Consider the following 22,174-nt stretch of genomic DNA (forward strand, 5'->3'; position numbering starts at 1 on the left):
TAATGGAAGTATTTCAGTTGGTTGCCAGATGCACTTTTTTCAACTTGGCACCATGGACTTTTTTAAACATTTTTATGTGGCAGTCAACCTGTTAAAGATATGTATTAATCTTTGGAGCTCATATTCCGTTTCGGCGATTAATGCGGCGTCGTCTGCATAACACAATATTTGGATTTCTTTATTCCCCATTCTGTACCCATGACCTTTACGTACTGCTTGTATTATTTCGTTCATTATTATATTATAGAGAAGTGGACTTAACGAGTCACTCTGTCTGACCCCGCTTTGTAATAAACTACTGCCTTGTGATAAACCATAAATAGTTTATCATACCTCTTTGGCAGGGGGATGTAAAAATAAACTTATGTTTGTTTTAATAAAACAACAGAGTGTGTTGTACCTTTTACCCAATAAATAGTTTCAGGTTGTATGATTGTTTCACGTTAAGTATCACTGACGTTTTGAAATTATATAACATACTTGTCAAACAAATAATCTTGTATAAAAAATTTCTTGATTGTCTTTTTAGGTAAGTTTTATATTTGTTATGTTCTTTCTATGATATTTTATATGATAATAAACTCGTTTTAGATGAATTCAAACTGTTATCTCTTCGCAAGAATAACAGTACAATACATATTATACTTGATTATGATATTCATAATAATACAGTTGATCACCCTGTATATAGGAAGATGTGTAGAAAAAACTATGGACCTATCAACGAAATATTGTAGATTATACAACTATTAAACAACTATACACCTAAAATGCATTCTTGGTAAGTCTAATGACGCCAAAGAATAGAAAACGTGAACTTTCTACTAAGAGTCTTTTAATGAAGCATTAATAAATCATCATTCTAAGCAATTTTTGTTCATAAAGTAACGAAAAACAAATCCTTCTGTAATTAGTAAACTAATAAATATTGCATTACGATAAATACAAATGATTGTAAAGACATTCATATAAGAATGGAAGTTTTGTTCTAACAAAATTAGTTAAAAAAAAAACACGCCCAGAAAAGCAAGTTGAAGATGAAGGTTATTTTCATTATTTGTGTTTTGGTTGTAGCTGTAACCCAGATTTTTGCTGAAGGTAAAAATATTTTCCTTACATTTTTCTTTTTTTCTATGTTACATTTTATAACACAATTGTTTCTGTTTCTTAGTAGAGGCTGAATTGAATTTAGGATTGTCGTTTAAAAAATATAAATAAAAATTGGAACTAAGTTGCTTTCCTGTTTGATTGTGATTGGTCGAAACACAGCTAGATACACAGAAAATAAATATGTTTAAATTTTACATACTCTCATTTTTCTGCTTCTTCTTTTTGGCTTTTATTCTACTGAATAATCAGCCAGTATATTTGTTTTGTTATTTTTGGGCCACTGTCGTGAGTTTGAGAATATATCTCATGCCCTAGTATCAGTGAATATAGACATTTCATCTACATAAATATCTACATTTTATTTATGTTTTCTGATTTCTTATAAGTGGTTTAAATGTTAATCTTGGGTAGATTATTATGAAGGTTATAACTTTATGTGGTTGATCTGTAGGAATCTGAGAAGAATTTTGATAGTTTTAGGGTTAATATCGCATAAAAGCATTGGTGTGTTAATTGGGGTTTATTATTAATTTTGACCACTTCCTGATAGACATCATAATCTTTTATTTTGTTTATTAGGCATTCCCAAAATATGTGTTCTAATGTTTCTATTTTTCCACATTCACAATATGGGTTATCGCGAATGTTGATTTTATATAAATGTACTCCTGTCAGGCAATGACCAGTCCTCATTCTAATAATGGTAGTAATATGCCGCCTATCTATGTATGAGATTGTGTCAAACCATGGTTTATTAGGAAAAAATTTTTGTATGTTGTTATACCACTTACAATACCTTTCTTCCTTCCTTCTACCTTTATATTGAAAAGATTTTAACAATTTTTTTAATGCATAGAACATATTTTATTTTTTAATATTATCATATCCAAGTTACTTAATTTAATTTTAGCAGGAATGTTTAATTCAGCCCCAATTTTTGCCAGTTTGTCAGCTACTTCCCTCGATATCATTGTGTCCAGGAATCCAACATAATCGTATATCTTTCCTATCTGTATTTAAATAGTATAGTTTCTTTTTAACTTCCAAGACTCTGTAGTCATTTGTTGCAGTTATCATCTATCTATCTATACAAGGATTTTTACAGCTGTCGCCGCCTTCCTTCTTTCAGCCAACGTCTCCAGTCCTTTCTGTTCTGCCATTCTCCATCTCTAAGGTCTCGTCTTTCCATGGCCTCGTCCACTTCATCCCTCTCCAATCCGAAATCTTTGCTATCCACCTTGTATGATCTGTTCTTCTCACATGCCCATACCAAACTAAACGTTTTTTTTCTTCGATGTAGCTGAGTATGTCTTGTTCTATTGCCATTCTTCGTTTTATCTCCTCATTTCTGATGCGATCCATTTTTGTCACTCTGCAGCTTCTTCTCATGAACTCCGTTTCAGTTGCTGTGATCATATTGGTATTAATTTTTTCTATAGCGCTTTTTGAGTCCGTAAATATTATAGCTTTATCAAAATTTTTTTCCTCACAAATCGTTAGGGTCTTTTGAATAGCTATTATTTTAGTTATACAGATATTAATAAGTGAAGGAATTTTTTCAGAAAAGGAATAATTTAGACTAAATATGTGTATTCCTATGCCCATTTTGACTTCTTCAAGGTCTTGCTTGTTTTGATTTTTTGAAGCATCTGTAAATATTCGCATGTAATTATAGTAATACGAATTTACAAAATTATAATATTCCCAAAGGTTATGGGAACTATTTTTTTTTGATGATACTTGTGTTCATTGATGGTCAGAACTTTTTGACTGCTGTAAATCAAATATGTTGGATTTTTTCCCTTCCAATATCTGTGTTGATAACCATAATATTATTGAAGTCTAGAAGCATATTTAATAATGAGTGATTTAGAGTTGTGCTAATTTTTGGTATGTATTTCGTGGCAATCCATTTAAATCTATTGTCTACATCGATAGTTGCACTTTCTGCTAGAATGACGTTAAAAGGAGTAGATTTCATCATCACATGTGTTGGTCTCAAAGCTTGGAATTAATTATAGCAGCACCATAATCTAATTTTGATTATATCAAGCCATTATATATTAATTTTAGAATACTTGGATCCCCACCATTCTCTACAAAGAGCACATATTACATTAATGCCCTTTTGGGCTTTATTAATCATGATCAATTTAGATTGTGCTTAAATATTATCTTCTTCTTTAAGTTCCATCTTCTATCAAAGGTTGGAAATCATCATGGCTATGCAGACTCTGTTGACTGCCGCTCTAAAAAGTTCTGCACTACTGCATTCAAACCATTCCCCTTAAGTTTTTAAGCCAGGATACACACACACACGCAGTGATCAACCCTGCCCCTAGGAACATGTGTATACCAATGTAAGAATGGGATCCACATGTCCGAAGATTAAACCGGTCACACCTCGCTAGTCGAAGTGGTACCTATCTGACCCCCAGGCTTTTCCACCACCCCTCCTCATCGTGTGACTTACGTGAGGAGGCTTATGATCTGAAATTTACTTAAGATGCCCTGGGTAATAGGACATCCTCGGTTTTTAGTGAATGTGGTTATGCCACCTAACTGTAGGGGTAGCCACATCTAGGCTTTTCTCCCTATTTACTTTACTGACTCTATTGATTTTACTCTAGCTTTACGTCGGGACTTGAGTCCCTAAAAAAAAAAAAAGAAAAAAGAGCGTGTGTTCCGACCATAGAGCCATCAGCCTGAGCTGATGACTCTATGTCCGGAAAAGAGTGTGTGCTCGGTCACTCAGCCGCCGATTTGGCAAAATAAATTTTGTTCTCCTCGCCGGCTGAGCACCCGAGAGGGGTCCGACCACCAAGCCCATGTATGCCGCACATGACCTCAGTGCTCGGATTTCGCGAGTAGATCTTTCATTCGATCTGCCTTAAGGGCCTAGTCCGCGGAGCGGTATATAGAAGGCCTGACGGGCCCCTTCTATATTTGCTATATAAAGTAAATTTACGTTAAACAGTTTAATGAAAAGTATGAATATATCAATATGAATTTACGTTATTTAATCAAAAAACACATTTTTTTTTTGTTTGTGGACTTCCTTGTGGCTTCGGGACTATAAAATGCCTGGGCAACAATTCTTTCCTTTTTTCCTTAATCCTATTTGTGTGCGTGTATTGGGGTGTGCATTCCCAAGTGTATAATGCTCTCACACACCCCGGTGTATATTGGACTTATAATTACCTAAAAACCTAAAAACCTAAAAAGAAAAGCGTACCCTCTCGCCAGAGTTTTTTTGGTGTGTTTTCTGATTGACTGCATTTCTTTGTTTGTTCTTCTTGCAACCATCTTATTCTTTATTTATTCGTTCGGGTTCTCCCTATATCGAGCTATCTGTTGTTTTGGTCTTCTGTGTACCGTCCTTATGTTTTCATTGTAGTTAGTCAGCTCTCTTAACATTCTGCTTGGGTGGTTTCTTAGTCCGTTGAAAATTTCATATGCTCTCTCGTCTAGCGTGCGTAGGATTCTTGTTTGTCCTGAGTCTCTATATACGTATCTCAAGGGTACGTACCTTGGTATCTTAAGGGCATCTCTGACTATTTGATTCTGAGTGGTCTGTATCTTTTTCCTGTTTGTTTTACAGGTGTGTCCCCACGCTGCGGATGCATATGTTAGGACTGGCAGGACAATACTATTCGCAACCCTGATTTTGGTTTTAAATCGTAGTTTACTTTTCCTTCCAATAAGTGTTGAGAGCTGACTTTTCAACGCTTTGGCTTTGCGTATTTGCTGATTGATGTGCTCAGTGAACGTTAGCTTCTTGTCTAGATGTACCCCTAGGTATTTAGCCTGGTTGGTCCAGTCTACTGGGGTGTTTTCAATTGTAATTTCGCGATTTGGTACACTTCTTCTGTGGCTAAACATTACAGCCTGTGTTTTGTCTGGATTTAGGGCTATTTTCCATTTTATGCACCATCTTTGGAATCTGTTTAGTGCTCTTTGCAGATGATTAGCTGCATGATCCGGGTTTCTCCAGCTAACAGCTATTGCTGTGTCGTCAGCGTAAAGACTTAACAGAGAGCCTGGCTCTTTTGGCGTGTCGGCCGTATAGATGGTGTACAGGTAAGGAGACAGCACCGCTCCCTGAGGCACACCCGCCTCCAGGGTCCCGACTTCGGATAGGGTTGCCCCTATTCGAACTCTCAACCTTCTGTTGGCAAGATATGACGCAAGAAGGCATGTCATCGCCTCACTGTAACCAAATTCATTCATTTTATAGATGAGTCCATGGTGCCAAACTCTGTCGAAGGCTTTGCTGACGTCCAGAAAAGCTGTAGCTGTGTACATTTTTTCATTAAATCCTTTGGTGATAAATTCTGTAAGTCGTAGTACCTGTAATTCACAGGAGTGTTCGCTTCTGAACCCGAATTGAGCCTCTGGTATGGTTCCTAGCATTTGTGATTCTTCATTGAGTCTTCTTAGTATGACTCTTTCCGCTATCTTGCTTATAGATGATAATAAGCTGATAGGTCTGTAATTTTGCGGAAATGTGCCGTTTTTACCAGGTTTTGCAATCATTATTACGTGTGCCTCTTTCCACCTATCTGGGAAATATCGTAGTTTTAGCATGCTGTTTATTATGTTAGTGATATAAACAATAGCTTTTGTTGGTAGATTTTTCAGCGCCCTGTTTGTGATGTTGTCGGGTCCTGGGGCTTTTTTGGCATTTGTCATTTTTATAAGTTCCTTTATTTCTTCGGGAGATGTATGTGTAATACCTATTCTGCCCTTTTTCCTTCTAAGTCTTCTCCTTGCTCTTTCTACCTCTTCTTCAAAGTCTATGTCATCGTCGGGGTGTTCGTTGTTTCTACACGCCCTTTCTAATTCGTCCTTCATGACTTCGGCTTTGTCGATTTCCGTATGGACAATCCCGTTTACTCCGTGTAGGGGAGGTATGGGTTTCTTGTCCTTTCGGAGGATTTTAGATAACTTCCAGAAGGCGGATTTGTTAGGATTTAGCTCATCGATATAGGAGTCCCAGCTTTCATTTCTATGATTTTGAAGTTGTTTTTTCACTTCCCTGTCTAGCTCATTTGCAATCCTTTTGTCTTCTACCGTTCTTGTGCGGTAGGCTCTTCTTCTTTTCCGGTTTTTCTCTTTGATTAGGTTTTGAAGTTCTATACTTACATCCCTGAATCTTCCTTTTTGTCTTGTGATTGTTTCGGTTTTGGAGCTGGCATCGATAGCATTGTTTATTGCTTGTTCTAGTTTTATTACACTATCTTCTAGTTCTGTAATATTATTAATTGTTGGGATGTTACCGATGTTCTCGCTCACAATTCTTCTGAAGTTTGGCCAACTTGTCTTCTTTCTGTTGTGGGGCTGCAAATAGTTCAATTCTAATGCACCCAGGGTCAGGACGATTAGGTTATGTGTCGAATCGCCTTCATTTAGAGAGTGTATCTCGTATTGTTGACCCACGTTGTGTAGGATTGCAATGTCAAGATACGTAGGGAGTTCTCCGTGGAAACATGTCGGTTCTGTTGGTCCGATGACATGTGTGTTCGGTCTGTTCTCGAGATGGTTGCAGAGATATCTTCCGTTTCGGTTGGTCGTCCTGTCAAACCAATTGGGAGATCTAGCATTTAGGTCTCCAATAATTATAGTTGGCTCTTCTGAGTTCAGTATTAGGCTCAAATCTTCGTTAAAGATCGGATCATGTGGTCTGACGTAAGCTGACACTATTTTTAGTGTTTCGTTGTTGGCCTTAAGTCGAATAATTGTGGCTTCCATTGTCACCAGTCCGTCTGGTGTTGGGATGTGCTCGTGTTCAAGTCGCTTTTTGACTAATATAGCTGTTCCTCCTGATAATGCTCTATGATCCGTTCTATAGATATCGTAGCCTGGAAATTTTGTTTTTTTCCTTTCCACTAGTTTGGTTTCTTGAAGGGCTACAATATCGAGCTCTAATCTGTTTATTATTTCATCCAGAAGGTTGATCTTTTTGAATATTCCGCCGGAATTCCATGACCCAATGCGTAGATCTTCGTTTTGGTTTGCTAACATTTTCGGACGGCTTCTCCAAATGCAGTCATCATTTTTGTTGCTTTGTCCATCATGGACATCATTTCCATAATTTTGTTATTATACTCTGTATGGAAGTTTGCGATGAGGGTAGCTGCGTCCTGTACCGACACTTCTTGTGGTTGTGCTGGAGCTTCTGTGGTGGTTTCAGCGGATTTTTTCGCTGCCTGTGCGTAGCTGACTCCTTTGTTGATTGGAGCGCTGTTTATGGGTCTTCCTACCGGTCTTGTTGGGGCAGGCGTTTTCTTTTTAGGGGCCTTAGAGCATCCTCTATAATTTGCTGTGTGCGCTTCACCACAGTTTGCACATTTGGGGTCGGTTTCCCGGCTTTTCTCACAGTCGTTACTGATGTGGTTTTCTCCGCATTTTACACATCTGGATCCGCAATGGCAAGCCTTTGAGCTGTGATAGAACCCTTGACAGTTATAACACTGTAGGGTGTCTTTTGTGATTTTGAATTCATCCTCCACATAGATGCGCATGTAGCATATATCAGATATTTTTTTAATTTTTGCAACGTCTTCCTCTTTAAGGGTGACGATGAAATGTGGCAGTACTTTTTTATCAGCTTTTTTAGAGATCATATTGATCACCCTTGTTGCTTCTATTCCTTTATTGTATAGTTCGTCTTTAATTGCTACTGTGCTAGTAGTAGCAGATAGCCCTTTTATAATGACTCTTTTTAGTTTATCGCTATCTATGGGATATGCGATGAATTCTACTTTTGGAGTGTGTTCTTCTAGGATGTGTACCATTCCTAGGTAATCTTTTCTAGTTTTTGTGTTAATAACAATAGATCTGCCTGATCGTGCAAACTTATTGATTGATATTATGCCTTGGTTGGCTGCTCTCTGCAGGATTTTTTGGTGTTCTCCTACAGTTTTTAGGATTATCGCCGGTGGTTTCGGCTCTTTTACTATTGGCTCTTTTACTGTAGGCTCCTCGCTTGTTTGCGGTGAGTCTGCTTTGCAACTTGGCTATTTTTGCTCAAGTTATTTTGGGCAGTTTTCTTTTTCTGGCTTCTTTCATGAGCCTCTTTCGCAGCCTTGTTAAATTCGTTTTCTTTTCGCTGATTTATTATCTGCGTCTGCTTTTCGGCGACGCCTATTTTTGTTTTCACACTACTGTCTGATTTCTCAGTAGTGGTGCCTGTCTTTTTTCCTTTTTTGTTTTGGACTTGTGTCCAACCTGCAGGTTCTTTGGTTGTTATAATTCTTTCCGGCTCTTTAGGCTTGCCTTTGCTACCGGATGGCTTTGCGGGGGGAGGTGAACCGATTCCTAGTTCAACTAGCTTTACAACGTCGTTATCGAGGGAGGCTTTCCACGGGTCGATCTCCATTATTGACTCTTCTTTCTCCTTGGCTGCTGTTAATGCCATTATATGTTGTACAAGTTTTTGTATCTCCTTGTCCTTTTCCTTATTTTCGTTTCTCAGCTCAGTCATCTGAGCGAGAAGGTCTTGGATTTGTTTATTCGCCTTTTCCTCGCGAATACGGCTTTCTTCTTTTAGAGATTTGATCTGTTCCGTCAGTACATTGACCGACCTTAAAAGCTCATTGGCCTTTTCCCTTTCCGCCATTTCTCTGGCCTTTTTCTTTACTTCTTCGTCTTCCGGAGAGTCTTCTTTGGGCCTTAGCCTTTTCATTTTCTTGCCGATTTCGGGCTCGGCTTCATTTTTGGAGACGTTGTCCACGACGGGTGGTATCTCTACTACAGTTGGGGGCGGGGCTTCGCGCGATTCTGCGGCTGGGCTCGGATCTTCGTCGATGGCGTCCATCGTATTAACATCGTCATCGGTGTCGATTTCGCTTTTTTCTTCCTCCGACTCGGGCAGATAGGAGTCATCGTCAGAAGATATCACGATTTCTATGTCATCGATCGCGGGATTAGTCGATTGAATAAATTTATTATATAGCTCAATCGAGCTGGCATCAGAGGGGTTTGATGATTTGGCTAAATCATTCTCTTCTTCTTCTTGTGTTGTCACCTGCGTGACAACACTTTCTGGGGGGGGGGGGGATATCACTCATATTGCCGTAAGGCAGTGAACAAATAGTTCATAAGATATAAGAAAATTTTACTTAGATGACTCTGTTTTTTTTCCACCGACTGACCGCTGTCAGTACGGCTTACTGGGTGCCGTCCCAGGTACCTCGCGGTAGTTCACTCCCTGTATTCACAGTGAGGGATCCTCTTCCTGTTTCTCACACCTCAGGAGCAGGGGCCGTTTCTGTCCGACCTTGTCAAATGTCAAGGCCTTACAGTGTCATCCCTGACGACACACTGAGGTGATCCCGAATTCTTCGCAAACGCGAAGCTATTATAGCCTCCGCGCGGAGCCTATAAAAACAGCTCCTCGACGGTTTAACTAGTAACAACCTCGCATCCGCTTTTCGCTAATATGTAGGACAAGTGCCTATGCCACACTCGGTGTCTTACCCACCGGGAGCTGAAAAGCTCCGTTGACAATAGGTCAGTCGCCCCCACCTAAGCACGCTTCTCTCTTGAGCACGTCCGTACTGTTCGCTTTCCTCGGATTTTGCCTTGCATAATAAGTTGTAATAATGCGTATTTTTGCCCTCTCATCACATGTCCTAAGTACTCAAGTTTTCTTCTTTTGATAGTTAATATTATTTCCGCCCCATTTCCTATCATTCTAGTTACATCCACTTTTAACATTCTTTAAATTCATGATATTCGTAGGATTCTTCTGTAACACCAAAATTCAAAGGCGGCCAACTTATTCAGATGGACTTGTTTTAGTGTCCACGCTTCCAAGCCATAAAGAAGAGTAGAGAACACGTAACATCGAAGCATTCTCAGGCGTAGTTCTAACCTTATATCCCGACAACAAAGAAACTTTTTAAGTTTAAAAAATGATGCACGTGCTATTTCAATGCGTGTCCTAATTTCTTTGGTTTGGTCTACATCTGATGTTATCCATGTTCCTAAGTATTTATAGTTATTAATACTCTCAATTGTAGTAAATTATTATTATTAATTAAATATTATACCTGAATAATTTTTCAACAGAAAATTAGTGATTATGATTATATAGTCAATAATTTTTATATCTGGTGGATTACTAATAGGTCGGTTCATTTTAAACCACATAGTCTCGCATTTTGATGAAGATAGTCTAAGATTATGTATGTATATCAAACCATGTTGATAATTCATATAGGATAAAATTTATACATTATTACCTTTTGTTAAGATAAATTATTGTTTAAATGAAATTATGCCACAAAAGGTTAAAGTACGTTTATTGACGTTTCAATTTCCACTTCGGAAATCGTTCTCAAAATACAAACATTAGTAAATTAAACAAATTTTGTTTTTTTTTTTTGAAAACGAGTTCGGAACCAGTGTCTCGAAGTTAGTGCGTAAGCCTGTATAATTTTTAATTAGTATCTTGTATTTAATTAAATAATAAGATAAATGACTCCTGTACATACACTTTTTATTGTAATTATGCTTGGTGCCCAATTTTGTGGGTTAAAAAACCAGCTCCTCCGACAGTTGACTCTTTGTTTTCTGTGAAATGGCACATATTTCCAGAGTTAAGTATTATTTGGTCTTTTCCTCGACGCCTAACTTCACTTATACCGACTATATTCTATTTTCTCTGTTTTAGTTCTTCCTCTAGTTATATCATTGATACTTCTGTTGATAAAGTTTGTACAGTTTAGGCACATAATATATGCATTTGTCGTTTGTTATGTTTGCCTGATCTCTTCCGGTGATTCTCTCTGCACAATTCTGTCCTGAGCGCTACCTTAATCAGGGTGAGGTAATAGTAAAAAAATAAGTGGAAAAGAGATCTACAAAAATGTGTGCGCGATAGCGACTTGTAACATAAAAGTTATTGAAAAATTGGTTCTGTACAGATTTGTTATTACTTCTCCAGTATCAAATCTTTGATTCCTTTTGTTTGACTGTATTATTTACAATAAAGTAAAAATATATTTATCTTGCATCATTTATTTTTAGAGAAATGTGGTCCAAATGAACAGTTGGGATGCACTTGCTGTCTTGACCCAGAGCCTACTTGCGAAGATATATCGGGAGAACTATGTATGTTGAACAAATGCCCTAGGATTTGTATACCGTTTTGTAGATGTTCACCTGGTTACTATAGGGACGCTAGGGGACAATGCGTTCAAGACTGTTAACTTCGTTAATAACTACCCCACTATGAAATGTAAAATAAAACCAGATTTACTAATAAAATTGGTTTATTCAAAATTTTCGTTTTTTTGCACAAGGTTTTTTTGAGTAAATATAACTACGAATGTAGCGCCGCCTCAGACAAATGAATAAAACAAAGTTGAATGTCATCATCAGTGTAGCTTTACAACCCTGGGTGGATCCTAGCCTTCTCAAAAATTTCTCCCTATCCATATTTCTCATGTTTTCATCTATGTTATCAAGATACTTTCTTCTGGGTGTTCCTCTTCTTCTCTGACCAATGGGTCTATCAAGGAGCGTTTTTCTAGCTGGGTCATTTTGTTCCATAGGCATTACCTGCCGTATCCACCTTAGACGTCCTATCTTAATATGTTTTACTAAATCTGGTTCCTGGTATATTCTATAGTTTTCGAAGTTGTATCATCTTCTCCATACTCCATTGTCATTCACTGCTCTATAGAATCGTCTTGGAACTTTTCTTTCAAACCATTCTAATATGTTTTTTTTGAACCATAATATGTTAGGACTGGGCGTAATATTGTTTTGTAGAATTATTTCTTGTATTTCTGGATATAATTGTGGATCAGTGTTTTTCAATGTTAAGGAGCATTCCCAGGTAGGCAGGCAAACGTCTGACGTCTGACGTCGTTTTCTATAACGAGTGGTCGTAGGATTTGTGGTTGCATGCTTATTTGTATATACTTCGCTTTGTTGATGATTATTATTAAACTCATTTTTGTAGCCGATTAGCCAGCATGGGCAACGATTTGTACTGATTTAATATACAGTGTGTCTGTATATGTCCCTGTCAAAACACGTCGATTTTTAAATTTAATTTTCTACATTTTACAATAAAATTTCATTATACAAGGTAATACACATTACAGTGATAACGTCATCGGCTCTTTTTTTAAATGTAACACCCTACATTTTAGAAAATTTTTAGATCGATAAAAATGAGCTGATTTCAAAAAAGTATTACTGCTACTATATATAACTATGTATAAGTATAACTAAAAGTATAAGTATACTGGGGGTCTAACGGATATGATTTGAAAGATATGCGCTTAGAAAATTAATTTTTATTGATTTATATTATTAATAAATTATAAATAAATTATAATAAATAACTTGAAAGTAATCCAGTAAGTAATACCTGACTTAATCCTAACTGTTCGGAGATTGTATCCCTTGTTGTATTTGACAGTAACCCAAACGTTGTACAAATTCTTGTAGAACCTTGTTTATGCTTTCTTGAGAAATATTGTTTATTTCTTTATGAATTCTTGTTTTTATTGTACTGGGGAATAAATTAACTAAAGTAGGTACGAGATACCCACTTAAAAACTGAAGGTATTCTGGCCAATGATTTTATTTCTTACAATGCGAGCGCTATTGTGTATGATGTTCCCGCATTCAGTTGGAGTTTTATTTTGCAAAGTATCTATAATTCTGACGGTTGACCTCGTCATTTAATTTGAATGTAGCTTCATCAGAAAAAATAATATTTTGAACCAAGAGAGAGTTTCGGTGGCCGTCATTATTTCGCAAAATTGTATTTTTTTAGCCGGACCATCCAGCATTTTACTTACTTTACTTACTTTTACGTACTTTGTGTATCGTTGTTTTGCAAATATCCAGCTCACTACTAACCTTACGAACAGAAGTATGCACATCTTCTTCAAAAGCAAGTAGAACATCTAATGTAACATAATTTACAGAGGGACGACGTTTTTCGAAATTTCTTTTCAATCTTACTTACTGTTGACTACGTGATGGGTATTTCTGAATATTTACCATTAAATAAATTACACACTTTCGAGTTCGCGATTTGTCTCCATACCCATTCATCATGAGTAATTTAATTCTTAGCTTTACACTCAAATTCATTTCTACTTAAAATTAATTATACATATTATTATATATAATTATATATATTATTAATACTAAGCAATAATACAGAACATTCACGAATTAATACAATTATTCTTCTTCTTTTTATATAGACATGACTTTGTTTTTCAATGTGCCTCCAGTAAGGTGTCATTCCATCGTTTGCGTGGTCTGCCTACTGATCGTCTTCCTATTGTGGAACCGTCTTTTGCTGTCTTTACTACTCTATTTGTTGTCATTCCGCTTATATGATCGTTCCATTCTACTCTTCTATTTCTTACCCAGTTTTTGATGTTCTCCACCTTGCATCCATGTCGTATATCTGTACTTCTAGCTCTGTCCCATAGTGTCTTACCATCAATTTTTCTAAGTATTTTCATCTCTGCTGTTTCTAACATCCTTTTTGTTCTCTTTATGTCAGGTCTTCTTTCTGCCGCGTATTTCATTATTGGTCTGATGACTGTTTTGTAAATTCTGCCTTTAGTTTTTTAACCGATTGTTGAAGAATAATAATCTCCAACCAAATAATTCTATTTCAAAACAAATAAAAATATTTCCGCCGCGTCGGTTACGAAAATAAATCCCTAGTCTGCATTGACTTATTTCTTAGAATGTTAATCTCCGCCGATATTGACCTTAAACCGGTAGATCCTTCAAAATGCATAGACAAGTATTTCGGAGGGGCTAGGGGAAGCCAGTAAATTAGCGATCGTCGTAGGGCTTAGACCTATTTTTCAAGTTTCGGAGAGTTTTTCTACACGTTCGCAATCGCAAGTTACGCAATATATCGGGAACCCTTAATATGAACTGTTATGGTGTTTTCGTTCGTAAACTGTAATTTTCTAATTAGGTTCCTTACGATTAGTTATTCACTTACAGTTTATAAGTTTCTATTTCTTGTGATTTTCAATTACAGTTCTAGCTAAACAAGTTATTGTTTTATTTCACTATATCAATCTATTCAACAGGCCAGACTAAATCACATTTAAGAGTCCATTTAAGTTTCTATTACTGAGTATTCGAAGGCTAGCGGAACAATTGGACTTACAACAAGTACAAACCGCTGAAAGAGACACTGTTAGCAAACAAGACTCTCCCTGAAGGGATGTTGAAAACCGGCATCCCCCCACCGATATTTTTATTTCTCCATATTGTTTCGTCTAGGCAGCCTGCGGCTCTGTTTGCTCTATTCACTTGATCTTCCACTTCGGTTTCGAGCTTTCCGTAGCTAGATAATGTGATGCCTAGATATTTAAACTCCATCACTTGCTCTAAGATCTGACCTTCCACCTTCAATTTACATCTTAGTAAATTTGCTGTTATAACCATGCATTTTGTCTTTGTTGGGTAAATTAACATGTTAATTTTTCTGGCGGTTATATTAAATTGGTGCAGCATACGTTATAAATCATCCTCACTTTGAGAGAGTAATATTACGTCGTCTGCATAGCAGATTATTTTAAGTTGTTTTTCTCCCATTTGGTATCCTTTTTTAGTTTTTACTTTTTTTATTATTTCATCCATAATCAGGTTGAACAATAAAGGACTTAAAGAATCTCCCTGTCTTATCCCATTGCCAGCTTCAATAGGGTCGGTTAGTTCTTCTTCTACTTTTACTTTTATTGTGTTGTTTTGGTAGATATTTTCGATCGTTTTGATTATTCGTAGAGGTATGTCTCTTGCATTCAGTAAGTGGATAACGTCTTTTAATTTGACCCGGTCGAATGCCTTTTTAAGGTCCACGAAACATAGATATGCCGGTTTGTTGTATTATAATGACTTCTCTTGCACTTGCCTCATTATAAATATAGCGTCGGTGCATGATCTTCCCGATCTAAAACCTTGTTGTTCTTCTGCTAGTGTTATAATTTCATTCAATTTATTTGTTATCACTTTGGTTGTTAATTTGAGCGTTGCGTTTAATAAATTAATTCCTCTGTAATTTTCCTGGTCCGATTTGTCTCCTTTTTTGAAGAGAGGTATAAGGATGCTTGATCTCCTTTCTTGAGGAATTCTGTTTTGTTCCATTATCTTTTGAATTAGTTTTTGTAGTTGTTTGGTGAGATCTGATCCTCCGTACTTTAGGAGTCCGTTTGGTATTCTGTCCTCTCCTGGTGATTTTCTATTTTTAATTTTCTTAATGCTTCCTTTACCTCTTCTTCCTTAATAGTTATTTCTTCGTTTGTCATCACCTCTGGTGTTGGTGGTTCATTATCGTCACCTTTAGCAAATAGGTATCAAAAGTGGTCTACCCATGTTTCCTTCTGAGTGTGCTTCGTTTTTATTAGTTCGTTTATCTCATTTCTTCGTTCTTTGATCATTCTCCATATTTCCTTTTCTGTTTGGTAGAAGTTGTATTCCATCTGTTTTGGGAACCTCTGCCAGTGTTCCCTTTTTATTTGTTTAACTAAAGTAATAGTTTCATTTCTGATTCATTTATAGTGGTTATATGCCTATTGTGTTTGTTGTATTCTGTATTGTTAAAAGACTTTCTTCTTTTCTTTACATTTTGTCTTCACTTCCTCTCTAAACCATGGTATGTTAGTGTTTGTTACTTTTCTCACTTCAAGTGATTCTGTTGCTGCGTTAATTATGTTATTTTTGAGTTTTTCCCAGCTTTTCTTAATGTTATCGTGATCCAATATTGTATTTCCAGCGATCTTCTCTGATATTCTTTCTCTGTGTAAGTATTCCGTGGAATCCGTATCTAGTCCTTCGACTTGATTTTTGTTTGTGTTAACGCCGCTCTCTTGGATGTGAAGTATTTCAAGATGATTCTTATTTTACATAATACTAGGCTATGGTCTCTACCTACATCTGCTGAGTTGAGGCATCTTACCTTGAATAATTTCGATGGTTGTATATCTCTGTTGGGTATAACATAATCTATCATAGACATAGATCTTTGTCCACGGGGGTTGTCATTAAATGGGTGTCATTAAATGTATATTTGTGTTGATCTTTGTAGTCAAAAAAGTGTTGTTTCAAACGTTTCGAACGTTGCAAAAAAGAGGGAAAAAACGTTCGCCAACGACAGTGAACAAAGATGGCTCTGCTTTCTCACTGCAAAATAATGCTGTTCCGCTGATTCCACTTCAGGATTTTTCTGTAAAATTTTATTTAATTTAAGTTTGCTGATCTTGTAAGCTGCTGATGTTATGTCGCATCCTGAAAAACCATGGAGAAACAGCAATTCTCTGCAAATGACCTTACCATATATAAAACTTAAAGGACAGTATAATTGATGCGACTTACATCTTTTTAAAAGTGTAAAAAAATTGGACACTTTTGATACACATATAAGATGGTGGACGGGGGACAAGGTTGACGATCCTACAAACTTAAACTTTAGCTTATACTCACCCTCCCAGCATATCAAAAAAAATTGAGTCCTCTAAAAGATGCACGCTAAGGCCTAAAAAATGTATCATTTCAATGGACTATTACTACTCCTCCAGCATTACTTGTTTTGTCATTTTGTTAAGCTGTGTTTTTTATAATAAAGTAAAAAATATAGTTGTTATCAATCAATCATATCAATATTTTTAGAGAAATGTGGACCCAACGAGTACGCCGGATGCCAGCCCTGCTGCGCCCACGAAGAGCCTACCTGTGAAAATAAATTGGGAAAAGTATGTACAAACACATGCCCCAGGATCTGCATACACTATTGTAGATGTTCTCCTGAGACTCCATATAGAAACGACAAGGGACAATGCGTTCAAGAGTGTTAATTTGGTGAATAAATATTTCTATATTGGTTTAATAATAAAATTATTTTATTGAAAAACTGCGTTTTTTTGTATAAATTTATTTAGTTATTACTAATATCGTAAGATCTAACTGCAGGATCACTACGTTCATAACGTAGTTAATCTACTCACATTTTTACATAAATTTAAAAATAGGCAAATACATTCATAATAGGCTGCCAGTCAAAAAGGCACCGCAAATAATTTTAATTCAATTAATAGTAATTAACTTTGTCAACAATTTTATTGAGTTCATTTATTTTTTAAATAAAATTCGCTGCTCATGACATATATGCATGTTTTTTATATAAAACCAAATATAATTTTTCCTTAGTATGATGATATAAGTTTACCTGAGAAAAAAGGTCGAAAATTAGGGTTGCCAGCTGTTGAAACGCGAGGTATTAAAGATAAAATAAAAGACAGCTGGAGCGCAAAACTACTTATTTTAAGTGAGTTTTGTGAGTTTTTAATATAATTGGCTGCCACCATAAGAGTGCTAGGTAAGTGGCCCAGATTCCAAAATGAAAAAGGCGTACAAAATAATATTTATTAATACAAATGGTTAATAACACAAAGAAACTTTACACTCTTACTAATTAAAAAAAAAAGTAAGATCACGGGTAAACCTAATGGCACTATACACATATGTCCAAAAGTTTGGAATATTGAAATATTTCATCTTTTTATTGATTTTTATATATAAACTGTTTTCAATAATTAAACATTATTTTGTTTCAATTCTCAACAATACTAAATAAATCTCAAAACCAGATAAACGATATGCAAAAAAATTATTTATTCTCTTGAAGTGAAAAACTTACAATGTACAACTTACATTTAAAAATAAATTAGTATAGAAAAAAATAATTTTTAATAAAACTAATAATTAGTATTTCCTCCATTAGCCTGTATTTATGCCTGCAGGCTATTTGGCATGCTGCCGATTAACTGGTCGAGCTGGGTTTGCGGAATTCTCTCCCATTCTTCACGAGCAGCATCTTTTACTTCTCGAAGTGTAATAGGGGGATTGTTTCGCTTCTTAATGCGTGTTTTGAGAATGTCCCAAGCATGTTCAATAACGTTCATGCCGGGGGAATTCAAGGGCCACTGTAATGTAGATATTTCTTCTTCTTCCAGAAAATTTTGTACTGCTGCTGTTCGATGAGGAGGTGCGTTGTCATGCATAAACACAAATTCATCACCTACTGCCCCTCGCAATAGAAGTACGTTAGGATTTAAAATTTCCTCGATGTACACAGCACCAGTGACTCTTCTCTATAGAACCAGCAGTGGTGTCCGTGTACCACACATAATACCACCCCAAACCATAATACATAATAGAAGATCTACAGATTGATGACAACGTAACAATCAAAGGAAAGGATAAATTCAAATACCTGGGGTTTATAATCACGAAAAAGGCAACAACAGAGGAAGAAATTACACAAAGATTAGGACAAACAAGAACAGCAATCCGACAACTTAACTCAGTATGGTGGGATAGACACCTAAATATGAAGACAAAAACGCAGATTTATAAAACATTAGTGCGAAGTATTATGACATATGGGGCTGAAAATTGGATCATAAACAAGAAAACCAGCAGTAAGATAGTAGCAACAGAGATGGAATGCCTGCGAAGATGCTGCAGAGTAACAAGAATGGATAGGAGAAGTAATGACGAAATAAAGCAAAGAACATCAATAGAAACAGACATACTAACATATATAGAACAAAAAAGACTAAAGTGGTATGGACATGTAAGAAGAACTAGCGACAGCAGATGGATAAAGAAAATAACCGAATGGAGCCCCATAGGAAGGAGGAAAAGAGGACGACCCCGAAAATCCTGGAGGAACGAAGTAGAGGACGCCATGAGTAAGAGAGGACTGAACGATGGAGAATGGAACAACAGAGAGAGATGGAAACGGTTGAGCGAGGGAAGGCAGTGAATACTGTAGAATCCCTAAATATATATATATACCATAATACTGCCACCTTCAAATGGGACACGCGGTTGGGCTGTTTCTAGTCGGGTTTGTCGTCATGGGGCCCTCCAAACCAGTGTTGTTCGCGAATCAGATACCAAGCCAATTTTTGACTCATCAGAGAACATCACGTTATACCAGTTAGGACCATGATGCACCATTTCTCTAGCCCATTGCAACCTTACTATTTTATGTTGGTAGGTTAGTTTAGGAACACGTAGCGGTCTTCTACGATATAAATTTACTGCATTTAATCTGCGTGTTATTGTTTGCCATGAAATATTCAGTCCTTGAAGCCTAGAAATTTCTCTGGATATACCACTTGTAGATTCCAGGCGATTTCTACGAGCTACAGTGGTATTTGCCGGTCTTGTGCTGCTATTGTACATCGACTTCTACCACTTCTGGGACGATCCTTAACGTCATTTGTATCTTGGAATTTTTTCTAAACTTTGACTAAAGCCCTGTTGTAACAAAGAAATTACTCTAGGTATGTCAAAATAAGATATCACGTTTCTAGGCATTTTTAAACGGCTCAATTCAAATTTAAACAAAAACTAAAAAAATGTGTAAATACGCTAATCAGCGTATGTGTATCAGAATGTGATCAAAATCATACAAAAACGATTCAAATTTTTGATCATTTTCATTTAAAAACGCTTTAGAATGAATATTAATAACAATTTTAAAACCACCATAGGCGTAGATATATTATTTTTACATATTCCAAACTTTTGGACATGTGTGTACTAACATATTACACACGTTTGTGTCACTAGTACTACCGGTAGTTTCAGTGTAACGTTGGTTACAACGTTTTCTCTTCTTACTATTGTTTGTAGTTTTGGCGTCAACTGTAACAAGCATGCTTTAGAGTAGTAATAGGTTCAGGCATCTTACTACAATTGACTAAACTAGAGATTAGCATTTCCCGAAATGAGATAATTTGCTGTTTTGGTGTGTTGAAGGGATTATATAATATTAAACTATTTATGACAGTCGTATTCAATAAAACTTCAATTTGCAGCTTTATGGTACCAGCGAACAGTTTTTCTCAGAGGTGAGAAATGGCTTGCAAGTTGATGTGAGACGTCAACAGCATCTTTTCTTTTGTCGTAGTCTATAATTGCTTCAGGTTAAATTATATCTACATCACTTTTCTTATGTTTACCTGTCTTTCTCATGTCGATGCCATGTGTGGTCGTCAAGAAGAGGACATCACGTTTATCGTGCCATGTGTCTATTACAATGCCATCACGATGTTTCTTTGCAATTATCTCTTCTTTGTTTTAATTTTTCGGTAGTATATCTTCTGGGATATATTTTCTGTTTTTACGTGGTGTCCCTAATAAGTGTCTATTAGCATCAATTGTTTTGCTAAAGGTACAGACGTATAGTAATTATTGGTTATTACAACTCTTCCTCTTTGTAAATAGTCTTTTGCTAAATGTAGTACAATTTTTCCCGATAAATCCTGTCGTTTATTAGCCATTTTGCCATAATTTAAACAGTTTTAAGCCATAGAGGTGACGCTTTACTGTGGCGCACCCAGGGGGAGTTTGGGGGTTAAACCCCCCCCCCCCAGGACATATGAAGTAAACAATATATAAAGAATAGTAGGAAAATGTAACTTGTATTCACACATAATAGAAAAAATCCAAAACTGCTGATTGAATAATTAAATTACCACTTTAAATATGTAGAACACAATAATTATTGCATTACTATATAAATACACAATAATTAATACACAATAATTAATAAAATTTTTCATTATATTTAGATATCGATACCTAATATTAGGCTTATGAGAAAGTAGACAGAACGAGTCTGTTACGAGTAGCATGCGCCTACAGGACTGTATCTGCGGTGGCCTCGAGGACTATCACGGGTTGTGTTCCTCTGCATGTGTTAGCAGTAGAAAAGACACATCTCTATGGGAGAAGAAAGCATTTGACAACAGCTATAAAAAAAAGAAGAAAGGGAAAGATCAATGGAAGGATGGCAATAAGAGTGGAACAACAAGGAAGATGTTGCTCAGTGGACAAAGATGCTCATCCCGAGCCTAAGGAACTGGGTAGAGTGTCTGTTTATAGGGCGTATCTTCATAGGTTCAGAAAGACAGATACAGATAAATGCCTATACTGCAAATATTCCGACATTGTTACTCACACAATGCTGGAGTGTAATAGATGTACAGTGGAGAGAAACAGAATGTATAAAGAAATAGGTATGAACCCTGTGACTGTAAGAGAGATGATCGTGAAGATGACGGGAAATACAGAGGGATGTAATAGTGTTCATAATTACATCCGAGCAGTCATTAAAAAGAAAGAAGAAGAAGAGAAACACCAACCGAGCTAATGGCAGAGATAAGATCTAATTACTATTTTAATGGGAATAAGTCGCAATTGAAGGTTAAAATAAGTTTATTGACGTTTGAATTTTTGATCTTTGATCTTGCACTGATAATTTGTTTATACTCCAACAATTAATAAAAAAAGGAATAGCGGTTAGTACCGAAGTACATCTAGCCTTCACCGACCTAGAAAAGGCGTATGATACAGTTCCAAGACTTAAATTGTGGCAAGCTTTACGACAACTCGAGTGTAGTCCATACCTTTTAGGAATAATCACAGAAGTCTACAGGGATAGCCCTACTTACCTAAAAATCGAAAATAGACTATAAAAATAACTAAAGAACTAAAATAAGGATGCAGTATGTCACCCTTACTGTTTAATTTATATATTGAGGCAGCCCTCCAAAATTGGAGAAACCCCTGCCAGGGAATGGGAATCCCCATAGAAAATTACATACTGTTCTCCCTGAACTTTGCGTATGACCAAGTCATCCTAGCTCAAGATTCTTATGATCTAGAATTTATGATAAAGCGTCTATAGAGAGAATATTTAAAATGGGGGTTACAAGTCAGCATGAAGAAAGCAGAATATTTACTTAGTTATCAATTCAGATGCAAGGTTTGAAGCGTTGATAGACGAAGATGTGGAAATCAAACAAGTGGAAAATTTTAAATATTAAGGTACACGCATTGCTAAGAACGGCTTGGAAGAAACCGAAATTAAACACGAATTAATCAGGGACGTAAACTTTTAGGATGTCTGAACTCCTTATGGTGGGATCATAACATTTCCAAAAGGAACCAAAAAGAATTATGGCAAACCATGGTTGAATCA

General features: G+C 36.3%; 1 long non-coding RNA gene across 1 annotated transcript; it reads left to right on the top strand.

The window, feature by feature from the left end:
- Positions 1 to 801: 801 nt before the first annotated feature.
- On the top strand, positions 802 to 17,026 carry LOC140447428 (uncharacterized). The gene is made up of 2 exons (XR_011951595.1): positions 802 to 1,098; positions 16,786 to 17,026. It is a non-coding gene; the product is annotated as an uncharacterized lncRNA (long non-coding RNA).
- Positions 17,027 to 22,174: the final 5,148 nt, after the last annotated feature.

Source organism: Diabrotica undecimpunctata, chromosome 8 (assembly GCF_040954645.1).
Source record: "Diabrotica undecimpunctata isolate CICGRU chromosome 8, icDiaUnde3, whole genome shotgun sequence".
Classification (NCBI taxonomy): Eukaryota; Metazoa; Arthropoda; class Insecta; order Coleoptera; family Chrysomelidae; genus Diabrotica; species Diabrotica undecimpunctata.